This window comes from Dioscorea cayenensis, chromosome 1 (assembly GCF_009730915.1).
Source record: "Dioscorea cayenensis subsp. rotundata cultivar TDr96_F1 chromosome 1, TDr96_F1_v2_PseudoChromosome.rev07_lg8_w22 25.fasta, whole genome shotgun sequence".
In the NCBI taxonomy this organism is placed as follows: domain Eukaryota; kingdom Viridiplantae; phylum Streptophyta; class Magnoliopsida; order Dioscoreales; family Dioscoreaceae; genus Dioscorea; species Dioscorea cayenensis.
The window spans coordinates 14,903,612-14,916,753 of NC_052471.1; the positions used below are offsets into that span (position 1 = coordinate 14,903,612).

Here is a 13,142-nt window from a genome sequence, read left to right on the forward strand (position 1 = left end):
AAGCTCTCCCAATAACCTTCTTCCAAATGACGCGTGATGTCGGAGCCATAAAACCTGTCCAAAAACCTAGCCAATATCCCTCAAAACCCTAGCCGAAGCCCTCTCTCAAGTTGGGGAAAAGATGGTGAAAAGAATACCAAAATCAGGGCTGAATCGGCTTTAAATAGGGCTGGAATCGGGCTACTCCACGGGTGTGTACGGTACACGCGCCCGTGCAGAATTTCCACACGGCCGTGGATAATTTTCACATGCCCGTGTGGATTCTCTGTTTCTCTGATTTCTCAGCCGGCTATGAATGGTGCTACTATAGTACATGCTTCTTCAATTCCATGCCCAATTCCATATTTTCATCGGGGTAACGCAAACAGGCACACGTTTACGTCGTGAATCACTTGCTTCTTCAATGATATACATGTTGGTGGAGCTCTCATTCTTATGTGCATAAATCGGAATGCTCGAGTGTGACTGCCTTTATGCCCCTCCAAATGGATGTGCTCACTTGAATGCTAGGAGGTTGGTACACACTCTAGCATCTCACACCTGATCTATGTCTTCGCGTTTGAACCATAGCGAGATTTCCTCCAAAATAGGTGCATTATGATCCACATTGGCCTATTTCCTTAATACTCGGCCTCACAACCCTACCTGCATAAAAGTAACATAAAAACACACATATTAGTGTAAAAACCTGAGAAAAGTAATGCTCAACATAAGGAATGAACACTTCGCATTCATATCGCACAAGCACTTATCATGGACGGATCTCGTTAAAGCTTTGTCTAGATCAGTCATCCGGGATTCCAAGCCTGAAACTCGGTTCTCCATGTTTGGGGCTTATTGTTTTTGTTGGAAACCCGGTGGTGCCGTGGCCTTTTCTTGCCCTTGATTATTCCAAGAAAAGTTTGGATGGCTCCTCCAATCTGAATTGTAGCTATTGCTATATGGATTTTCTTGGCCCCTCATCGCATTACTTACAAAATCAACTTGTTCCATGGAGGATGTACCACCAATAGCTATCGGGCAATCGTATTTAGCATGGCCTCCTCCACATGTATTATAATTCATCACAATCGTCAATCTAGGAGAATTTAGACTGTCTAACTTCTTGCTCAATGACTCCACTTAGGCCGCCAACGATATAAGCGCATCAATCTCATGGAGACTGGCCACTTTCTTCTTCAATCTTGCATCCCATTGGTAGCTATTCAAAGCCATTTCTTCAATCAATTGTCATGCTTCTCCGGGGGTCTTACTACCTAAGGTATCTCCTGCTGCTGGATCAAGTAACTACCTTGTAATAGGGTTTAACCCGTTGTAAAAAGTCTGAATAATCAGCCACTCGGGGAACCCATATTGAGGACACTTCCGCAGGAGCTCCTTGAACCTTTCCTATGTCTCAAATAGAGACTCCAATTCTATTTGCACGAAGGAGGATATTTTATTCTTAGGTTTTGCAGATTTTCTGGGAGGGACATATCGGGCAAGAAAAGCTTCTACCATCTCCTCCCATGTAGTAATCGATGCTCTAGGTAATGAATGTAGGCATTGCTTCACTCTCTCCTTCAAGTAAAATGGGAAGGCTCTTGATATGTGCTTGTGTCTTAAGAATGCGAAGTATTCTTTCCTTACAATGAGCATGACTTTTATCAGGTCTAAGCTCTAATACATGTGTATTTGTGTTCTTTTACACATGTAGGGTTGTGAAGCTAAGTATTAAGAAAAGAAGTCAAAATTAGATAGTGAGCGCACTATTTGGTGGAATCTTGGAAGCAACAAATGTGAAGACACAAGTGGGGCTCTAAAATACGTGAATGTGTGCCAACCTCCATGTATTCAAGCCATTAGAATGAGTTGGAAGGGCATAAAGGCAGTCACATCCGTGTATCCTAACTTGTGCAATGGTATCAAGATCTTCACCAATGAACCTGTTTACTGAAGAAGTGATGCAATCTACACCATAAACGTGTGCATGTTTATGTTGCATCGATGAAATGTGGATTCATGAGTGTTTTTGGCGGGGTATTGTAGCAGGTACTGCAGCAACCATTGTAGCAATTTATTGTAGTAGTTACTATTCATAGCCGGCCGAAAATCAGAATTCCAGAGAATCCATAGGGGCATGTGGAAATTCCACATGCCCGTGTGGAAATTCCACAGGTGTGTGTGGAACATCCACAGGCCTGTGTGGATGCTCGATTCCAGCCAATTTAAAGCCGTTTTTCAGCCTGATTTCAGCATCCTTTTTTCCCATCTTTTCTTCATCTTTTGAGAGGCCGGTGGTTAGGGTTTAGAGGGGTTTTGGCAAGGATTTTGGAGTGGTTTACCGGTCACAGTGATTCTCTTGGAAGATAGTTATTGGGGGAGCTTTCGTCTTCACCGATTCGGCGAGGTGTGCCCTAGGCTAGGCAAGGGACCTTTGGAGAGGACGAGGCCACTACATAAGACTATCGACATGAATACTGAGGGGATTTTTCTATGTATTACATGTTTTTACTTTTGATTTCATTATTTATTGTAACTTGCTCCATGGAGAGCTAAACCTCCTAGTGGGTACTTGGATTTTATAAATCTTATAATGTTTTTGTTTCATTGACCTTTTATTATGCTTCACTTAATTGATGTTTCTGATCGAGTTTCAATCTTGAATGCTTGTTGAATGATTTCTCCGTTAGAGTGACACTAGGGTTGAGAGAACATCTTGGTAACCTTTAAGGATGAGGACACACCATGTGGGTTAGACAAAGTAAGATTGGAGAGGGTTGAGAGGGAGAGTCGAGAGGTAGCGGAGCGTCCCCTTTCCCCTCCGATGTGATTTATCCTACCTCCACATTCCAAGAGTTCTTTGCGGTTATGGTATAGTGAATGGGCTAAGGGATGACCTCCGCTTAGGCTTAGTTGCACAGCCAACGGAGTGAAGCGTTGAAGTGACTTTAGAACCTAGGGCTTAATTGTGACTAGGGGTCTTTCACCTAGACCAAAGGGTTAGATCTGTATATTGGAAAATTGTTTATCACTTGTAATCCCTAGAGTGTCTTGCAACTCTACATAGTGTGAGGTATTGAGATTGATCTATTTCTCCACCCGGACAAAGTGTAGAGTTAGTCATTGTTGACCTTAGGTTTGGGACCGTGTGTTTAAGGATTTTCACTACTCATTAAGGATCAATTAGGAGACATAATAGTTGGTCTTGCACTTAAAACATCAGGCCTAGGGAGAGCATTGTCCGAGTACCCCACTTCTATCGATTGACTTTCTCTCATTTTATCTTGCCTCTCTTTCTTATTTCTTTTAGTCTTTTCATATAAATCTTATTCACACCATCATTTATTCATTCTCATCCTAGTTAAATAGCAATCATTGTGTTTCTATTCACTATTCCTTGTGGATATGATACCCACTCACTTGGGATTTATTACTTTGACAAACCCGTGCACTTGCGGGTCCCACGCAAGGGGCCTTGTCAAATTTTTGGTTGCGTTGCCGGGGAATAGGCATTTAGAGACACTTTGCACTTTGCTATTTTAGCTATTTATCATTCATTCTATTTCACACTTTCTTATTCTTCAATCATTCTCATTTATTTTCTTTTGTCATGCCTTAGTCTTTCTTGCAAGGAGCTTAAGTGATGATTGATTCACTCATTGCTCTATATTCTCAAGTTGAAGCTCTGAGTAAAAAAGTTGATAGAATTATTACTTTACAACAACAAAGCAATCCATGTTGTAGCACATATCGTCTAATTGAAGTGAGCTACCCAAATCCATTATGGAATAATGATGGACAACATTGGGAAGCACCTCACGGTGAATGTTAACAGGGTGAGCTACTTGGAGAGGATGCACTTCAGTTCCAAAAAGTATTAGCTAATTTTATTTAAGCGACTGATGTCCGTGTCCAAAATATCGAGACCACATTTAGATGTCATGAAGCCTCCTTTAAAAAACTTGAGTATCAATTAGGAGGGATACTTGACACACTCTCTAAGGAACAACAAATATTTGAGCAAGCAATTCATGTTCCTTATAGAAATGATGTGGTAGTGAATAACAATGAAAAAGTAGGACAGAATGGGTATGATGTTGTAGAGAGTGAGAGGATGCAAGAAGAACCTTCTTTCAAAGTGGGGATTGCTTCAATGGACAGTGTGCTTGTGAGCAAGGAATGATGCAAGAAGGCTTGGTGAAGATATATTGCTTTCAAGTTGAAATGGAAGAAGAAGAAGCCAACCCTAAGATAATGGAACAAGCATCTCTCTTTGGAATTGATCAACTAATAAATTACAAGAAAGAGATTTTGGGTTTGGAAGAAGATGTGAGTAGGAGATTGAAGCCATCTAATGACCCACCTGTGCTAAGCTTCGACAATTCCCAACCCAAATTGTTTCCTTGGAGGCCAAAGGTAAGATGGTTGGACTCTCCAACAAATATTAAGCCCCAGCAAATAGATTTTTGATTTAAGGGAAGTAGCTATGCAATGTCTAGTCAGGAGGAACACACTCTTTTCAAGCCCCAATAAGGTAAGAAAGAGATACGTCAAGCTAAGTGACATAAACCAAGTGCTACTTGGGAGGCAACCCAAGTTTTTAATGTTTTTCTAGTTTTTAGGTATAATTTGCATGAATAAGGCTTTGAGTGTTAGTGTCTAGATCTTTTAGATGCTTTTGCGGTGTTTTTCTTATGGATCATTGATAAGTGCTTGTGCGATATGAATGTGAAGCTTTCTTTCCTTATGTTAAGTATTACTCTTCTCCGGTTTTTATACTAATATGTGTGTTTTTATGTTACTTTTATGCAGGTAGGGTTGTGAGGATGATTATGAAGGAAATAAGCCAATGTGGATCATAATGCACCGATTTTGGAGGAAATCTTGCTAAGGTTCAAACGTGAAGACATAGGTCGGGTGTGAGATGTTAGAGTGTGTGCCAACCTCCTCGTATTTGAGTTAGCACAACCATTTGGAGTGGTACAAGGGCAGTCATACCCAAGCATTCTAACTTATGCATATAGAACAAGATCTCCACCAACTTTTCCATCATTGAAGAAGCAAAGCGATCCATGACGTGAACGTGTGACCGTTTGCGTTACCTCGATGAGAGTATGGATTCGGGAAGTATTTCAGGCTGGATACTGTAGCAGAGTACCGCAACAAAAACTGTAGTAGCACTGTTCACAACCGGCCGAGAAAGCTGCAGAACAGAGAATCTACACGGGCATGTAAAATTTCCACACGCCCATGTGAAAAATCCACAGGGGCGTGTGGATCCCCGATTCCAACATTCTTGTCTCCATCTTTTCCCCAACTTGAGAGAGGGCTTCGGCTAGGGTTTTAAGAAGTATTGGCTAGGGTTTTGGAGAGGTTCTATGGCTTCAACATTGCGAGTCATCTAGAAGAAGGTTATTGGGAGAGCTTTCGTCTGCACCAATCCGGCGAGGTGTATCCTAGGCCGGACAAAGAACCCTTTGGGATGAGTAGAGGACTCTTCACAAGACCATCGACATGACTATCAAGGGGGTTTATATGGATTCATTGCTTTTACATTCTATTTCTTTGATTGTAATTTGCTCCATGGAGAGCTAAACCCCTAGTGGGTATTTAGGTATTTGTGAACCCTAGGATGTATTCGGTTCATTGAATCTCTTTATTATGCTTTCAATTAATTAATGTTTATTGTGAGTTCCAATCTTGAATGCTTGATTGTTTGAATACTCCCCTAGAGTGACACTAGGGTTGAGAGTTCTCGTTGGTAACCTTGTGAGTGAGTGACACACCACGAGTGTTAGACAAAGCTAGGTTGGAGAAGGTTGAGAGGGTGACTCGATAGGTACATGACCGTTCCCTTTCGCCTCTGATGTGTTATATTCTATCTCCGTTCCTCGAGTTCTTTGCGGCCATAATAGAGTGAATGGTCTGAGAGATGACCTTCCGCTGAGGCTTAGTTGCGGGTGCAATGGAGTGAAGCGTAGGAGTGATATTAGTATCTAGGGCTTAATTGTGGTTAGCGACCTTCCACCTGGACCAAAGGGTTAGGTCTATAATTAGGAAGTATCACTTGGAATCCCTAGAGCTCATTGTAATTCTATGCGAGTGCAAGGTTGAGAGGTTATCCAATCTCTCCTCCGGGACATGTATAGAGTTAGGCATGGTTGACCTTAGATTTGGGACTATGTAATTAAGGATTTCCACGACTCACTATTGCATTAATTAGGAAGCATAATAGAGGGTTCTTGTACTAGAAACGATTGTCCTAGGCGGAGCAATATCCGGGTACCCCATCTTTATCAATTGCCTTACCTTCTCCTTTACTTGTGCTCTCTTACTTGTTGTTTTTACTTTTGAGAATTGAATCATTATCACATATATTACTATTCACTTTTCACATAGTTAAGAAGCGAATTAAGTGTTTTTATTCCCTACTCCCTGTGAATACGATACCCGCTCATCTGGGATTATTACTTCGACAAACCCGTGCACTTGCGGGATATACGCAAGGGGACCTTGTCAATCATTTGGTGTTATTGTGTGCTTAAATGCATATGGCGAAGTTGTTGGTCATTTGAGCATGTTGTGTGTGTTTCTCTGGTGTATTTTGCATGATAAAAGCAGGCTCTGAGTGTATTTATAGGTTCAAGAATTTTCTACAGAGCCTGTAGTTTTTCTAAGGCATCCAGAGAAAACACACGGGCATGTGAAATTTCCACACGCTCGTGGGTTTATACTGAGAAGCACATCTAGAGAATGCACATGGGTGTGGAGTTACCCTTGTGAGCAATCTAGCGATGGTCGCACACCCATTTGTGATTTTCTCACGGGCATGTGTCTTCCTGCAGAGACTTAGAGAATTTTTCCGAGAAGACACAGGGGTGTGTACTTACCCCTTTGGATGACCCAATGACAAACGGATGGGCGTGGGTAATTTCCACACACCCGTGCTAATCTCTATGGAAGAGCCCTCTTCCATCCCGAGAATACACAAGGGCATGCGTCTGCCCCGGTGAACGGGCCCTCTGAAGTTCCACGCCCATGTGGAAATTCCGCACGGGCGTGGAAAACACTTAGATAATTTTCTTGGTTAGACAGAGGAGCTGCAGGGGCGTGGAGATGCTCCTATGTGTCGGGCCCACGGGCGTGGGAAATTTCCACAAGCCCGTGTGGATGTGTTCTGTAGCATAGGGTGTCATCCCGAGAAACCACAGGGGCATGCGTCTGCCCCTGTGCTTCTCTCCTGTGGAGTCACAAGGGCGTGGGTAATTTTCACATGCCCATGTGGATGCACAGAACTCAAAAAGGCTGCGTTTTCTCTTTATAAATGTATTTTGCCTTTTCATCTTTTCAGTCCCAATCATTCTGAAAACGCATCCTTGCACTATCCCGACCTATTACCATCATTTTACAGGGTTGTTACTTGAGTTTTCAGGCTGGTTTCTATTCTTTCATTCTCATTTTGTCGGTAAGCTTCTCTTTCTCTTTTCTTCGCCCAATCTTCATTTGTTTTGCAGCACCAGTATCATCTTCCCCAGTAGCGGCATCAAATGCACCAGCAATTGACACCGATACTTGAGGCATCTTTAGCTTGTTTGTTCTTATTATTTGTATTTTATTTTTGCATTTTATTTTGGACTTGTATACTCAGAAAGGATCTTTCTTCTGAGTTTATTTTTTATTTTTTGTCTCAAGTTGTATTTCATTGCTCTATCTTTTATATACTCGAGTCATTTTTGTTTATTGAGTTCACTGAACCCCTTGTGTATGCGTGCAGATGGTCTTGTCAATATGGGAATTGAAAACTAGTCATGGACACGATCAAGGTTTTTTACACTTGGCCGTGTGTGCTTCACAACCTGTTGGAACTTCACTCCCAAGGACTGGCTCTGTCAAACGTACCACTAGGAGTCAGGGGAGTATTGTTTCAATTGGCCACTCCCACATGTGTTTTAAATTGTATTACTTTTATTGTTCTTGCATGCGTACATTGAGGGTAATTGTATTACTTTTATTGTTCTTACACATGTCCTTTATAAAAATTTTGATTAACATACATGCTCACATAGCCAATGGTAGTTCACCTTAGTCGCAATGATTGTATTCTTGAGTTTAGTAGAATTTTAACATTGAATAATTTCATGCTCTAGTTTGTTCCTTAATTTCTAGGAATTTTTGCCCGATTGACACTTGTTGCACCACTCGCTCATGAAACTCTTGTAGAAATTAAAGTTTGATGTTTAAGGGACTAATTAGTTTTGTTTCTTGTGTTATTTTGCTAAAAAAAAATTGGAAAAAGAAAAGAAAGTAAAAATAGATATATTGTTTAGTTGTGTATTTTGAGCGGAAAGAGCTACCCCCTATGAAGTATGAAGCTACTCTGATAAGTCAAATACTAGTTATGACTTAATGTGAGAAAGAGCTATCTCATGGGATGAGTGAAAGCTACCACCCCGGTAGAAGGAGCTACCACCTCGGAAGTATGAAAGCCACCTTAGAGGCCGCTTCTGAAAGGAAAAACTTGGAGGATGTGTGAAGCTACTACCATCTTTTTGTTTTGTTATGTTTAGTAGTTAAATAAGTCCCTTATACTTGGAACATTGAGGAGTATAATTTGGGTTTACTTGACTGAATTTACACACACTTTCACGATCTCAGGTTTGTTGTCCTTTTTTTTTTCGAGTTTTTAGCTAGAGCATTGATTTTTCGTATTTAGTGTTGAAACTTCCCTTACTTGTAGAATGCTCTCCTTGCATGCTTTGGTGAACCTAAGGCTAAGCACTTTCAATATTCCTTCTTCTATACTTCAATGTTTTATTTTTGCTTGAGGACAAGCAAAAGCTTAATTGTAGGGGAGTTTGATAAGTGCGTTATTAATGCGAAGTATTCTTTCCTTACGATGAGCATGACTTTTATCAGGTTTAAGCGCTAAATCATGTGTATTTGTGTTCTTTTGTGCATGTAGGGTTGTGAAGGTAACTATTAAGAAAAGAAGCCAAAAATAAATCGTGAATGCACTATTTGGTGGAATATTGGAAGCAACAAATGCGAAGACACAAGTGGGGCTCTAAAATACGTGAATGTGTACCAACCTCCATGTCTTCAAGCCATTAAATGAGTTAGAGGGGCACGAAAGCAGTCACATTTGCGTATTCCAACTTGTGCAATGGTAGAAAGATCTTGACTGCTTGTTGAATGATTTCTCTGTTAGAGTGACATTAGGGTTGAGAGACCATCTTGGTAACCTTTGTGTATGAGTGACACACAATGAGGGTTAGACAAAGCAAGGTTGGAGAGGGTCGAGAGATAGCGGAGCATCCCATTTCTCTTCCGATGTGATTTATCCTACCTCCATGTTCCAAGAGTTCTTTACGGTCATAGTAGAGTGAATGGGCTAAGGGATGACCTCCACGGGGGCTTAGTTGCACAGGCAATGGAGTGAAGCGTTGAAGTGACTTTAGCTCCTAGGGCTTAATTGCGATTAGGGGTTTTTTGCCTAGGCTAAATGGTTAGATCTGTATATTGGAATATGGTTTATCACTTGGAATCTCTAGAGTGTCTTGCAACTCTACATAGTGTGAGGTGTTGAGATTGATCGATTTCTCCGCCAGGACATACTGTAGAGTTAGTCATGGTTGACCTTTAGTTTGGGACCATGTATTTAAGGATTTCCATGACTCATTAAGCATCAATTAGGAGACAAAATAGGTGGTCTTGCACTTGAAACATTAGGGCTATGGCGAGTATTGTCCGAGTACCCCACTTCTATCGATTGCCTTTCCTCTCATTTTATCGTGCATCTCTTTCTTATTTCTTTTAGTCTTTTCATATAAATCTTATTCACACCATCATTGATTCATTCTCATCCTAGTTAAATAGCAATTATTGTGTTTCTATTCATTATTCCCTATGGATACGATACCCACTCACCTGGGATTTATTACTTTGACAAACCCATACATTTGCGGGTCACACATAAGGGCCATTGTCAGCTCTCAACTTAATGGCATCTTTCGTAACACCATTGATCTTGAGCATGTCACACACTTACAAGAAATTCTCTATATGACTATTTGGATCCTCATCGGCCAAACCATTTTTAAACTGTGAAGACTACTGTAACATATGGATGAATGCCGGCTTTAGCTCAAAATTCTGAGCCGTAATTGGTGGCCGCACAATACTAGACTGTGTGCCCAAAACTGAGGGTCTGGCATAATCTGAGAGTGTCCTCTGCTGCTCATTTTGTTCTGCCATATTATTTGACCTTCACCTTCTATCTCAGCTTGATTAGACTGTTCTTCTACAAGTTCTTTACCCCTTATGTAAGTGTTCGTTCAAGTTCAAGGTCTCGTTCAACCAATGTCGAAGGGTTTTCTCGGGTCATAGCCTAGAGCTACAACCAATGAAAGAAAAATAACTCAGAACGATGGAAGAATATGAAAATGTAAAATAGAATGAATGATGGATAGCTAAAGTAGCAAAGTGCAAAGTTCTTCTAAAACGCCTATTCTTCAGCAATGACGCCAAAAACATTACACGGGCCCTTGCGTGTGATCCGCAAGTACACGGGTTTGTCAAAGTAATAAATCGCAGGTGAGTGGGTTATCATATCCACAAGGAATAGTGAATAGAAACACAACGATTGCTACTTAACTAAGTGAAGATGAAACAATAATGGTGTGGATAAAATCAATGTGAACGAGACTAAAGAAATTAAGAAATAGAGGCATGATAAAATGAGAGAAAATGCAATAGATATAAAGTGGGGCACTCGGATATTACTCCCCCTAGGGTTATTGCTTCAAGTGCGAGACTAACTATTATGTCTCCTAATTGATGCGTAATGAGTCATGGAAATCCTAAAATACACGGTCCCAAATCTTATGTCAACCATGACTAAGTCTACACTAGGTCACGGCAGAGAAATCGCCAAGTCTCAACACCTCACACTGTGCAAAGTTGCAAGAAGTTCTAGGGATTCAAAGTGATAAACCCTATTCCTATATGTAGATCTAACCCTTTGGTCCGGGTGAAAGGCCCCTAGTCAGGATTAAGCACTAGATAATAAAGATTACTTCAATGCTTCATATTGTTGCTCATGTAACTAAGTTCCGGCGGAGTTTCTCTCTTAGCACTTCACTCTATTGTGACTGCAAAGAACTCTAGGAAATGGAGGTAGGATATGTCACACCGGAGGGAAAAAGGGACGCTATGGTACCTCTTGACTCACCCTCTTAACCATCTCCAATCTTACCTTGTCTAACTCTCATGGTAGGTCACTCACACACAAGGACTACTAATGTAGACTCTCAACCCTAGTGTCACTCTAAGGGGAAAATCAATCAACAAGCATTTAAGATTGTAACTCAATTAAAGACATCAATTAAGGAAAACATAATTATAGGTCAATGAAACAATAGCATCCTAGGGTTTACAAGTCCAAGTAACCACTAGGGGGTTTAGCTCTCCATGCAGCAAGATACAATAAATAATGAAATCGAAAGTAAAACCATGTAATACATAAGAAAAACTGGCTCAGTTTTCATGTTGATAGTCTTGTAGAGTAGCCTCGTCCTCTCCAAAGGTCCCCTTATCAAGCCTAGGGCACATCTCACGGATTGGTGCCGATGAAAGCTCCCCCAAAAAGTATCTTCCAAGAGAAACGCGGTATCAAAGCTGTAGAACCACTCCAAAAGACTTGCCAATGCCCCTCTAAACCCTAGCCACAAGCCTCTCAAAAGATATAGAAAAGATGGAAAGAAGGATTCTGAAATTGAGCTGAATCGCGGCTTTATATAGGGCTGGAATCGGGAATCCACACTGGCGTGTGGAATTTCCACACTCCCGTGTGAATTTGCAAAACTTGGTTTTTGAACTCGCTATAAACAGTAATTCCTACAGTGAATTAGTATAGTAATTTGCTACAATACCTGCTGTAGTACTCCGCCAAAATACTCCCAAATCCACACTTTTCATCGAGGCAACACAAATAAGCACAAGTCTATGCTGTAGATCGCGTTGCATCTTCAAGTAAAAGCACATTTGATGGGAATCTTGCTATCCTTGCACAAGTCGGAACACATGAGTGTGACTGCCTTTGTGCTCCTCCAATTTACATATTCCATCAAACATAATGGAGGTTGGCACACACTCATATGTCTTTGAGAACAACTTATGTCGTCTCGTGTGTCCACTTCAGGATTCCATCAACATAATGCATTTGCAATCTACTTTGGCTACTTTCTTCTCTATTTGGCTCCACAACCCTATATGCGCAGAAGTACACTAAAACACACATATTTGTAATAAAACTTAATGAATGTAATGTTCATCATAAGAATAGAATACTTTGTATTCTTAGTACACAAGCACTTATCAACCTATAACATGTATAAGACCGATTAAACCACAAAACGACAGCAATTCATCAACTTATACAAAAGTAATACAACATAAATATGTATATAATACACATTTAGGCATTTATCAAGGCTGTTCTCAATCTTGTTCCAATCACTCTCTCTATACTGCTCTTGCCTTCTACCAGTCTTGGTGCTTTGCTCTTTAGTGGCAAACATTGAAATCAAATAAAAGAAAAAAAATTAGCAAACAATCAAAGAGAAAAAGTATATAAACAATTAAGAGAAAGAAAAGAAATGGCTAAAGTGACAGATATTCAAGTGTTCCTAATATCACTAATCTTCCCCGCAATGATGCCAAAAAACTTGATAGGGACGCAAGTGTATATACCGATCACGTAATAAAGTGCGCATAAAGCAGAGAGTCGGTCCACAGGCAAAAAAGTGAATACTAGTAATAACTCTAGATCTGAAAAATAGCTGAAAAGTGAAGTGCTTGTGTGTGAACAAGAGAGAGCAGAAAAAAGGAAGTACAAGAAAAAGTAGGATAGCAATCAAGGAATAAAGCTATGTCCAGGCGAAGCATCCCTCTAGGGTTATGGAGTATAGGACAATGGTTGTCTAAACATGCAATTATATCTGAACCGAGAGGTTTCTAGAATTATACTAAACCCTGATTTCTCAGGTGAAGATTAATTGAATAAGTGCAGAGTTGATACATATATCAACACAATCGCATTAACAGTCTATGAAACCTCACTATGAGCTAATGACAATCTCTTACATAGATAATCTCCTCCT

General features: G+C 40.5%; 1 non-coding gene across 1 annotated transcript; it reads left to right on the forward strand.

The window, feature by feature from the left end:
- Window positions 1–1,345: 1,345 nt before the first annotated feature.
- LOC120268785 lies at window positions 1,346–1,451 on the forward strand. The gene has a single exon (XR_005539023.1). It is a non-coding gene; the product is annotated as a small nucleolar RNA R71 (small nucleolar RNA).
- The last annotated feature ends 11,691 nt before the right edge of the window (window positions 1,452–13,142 follow it).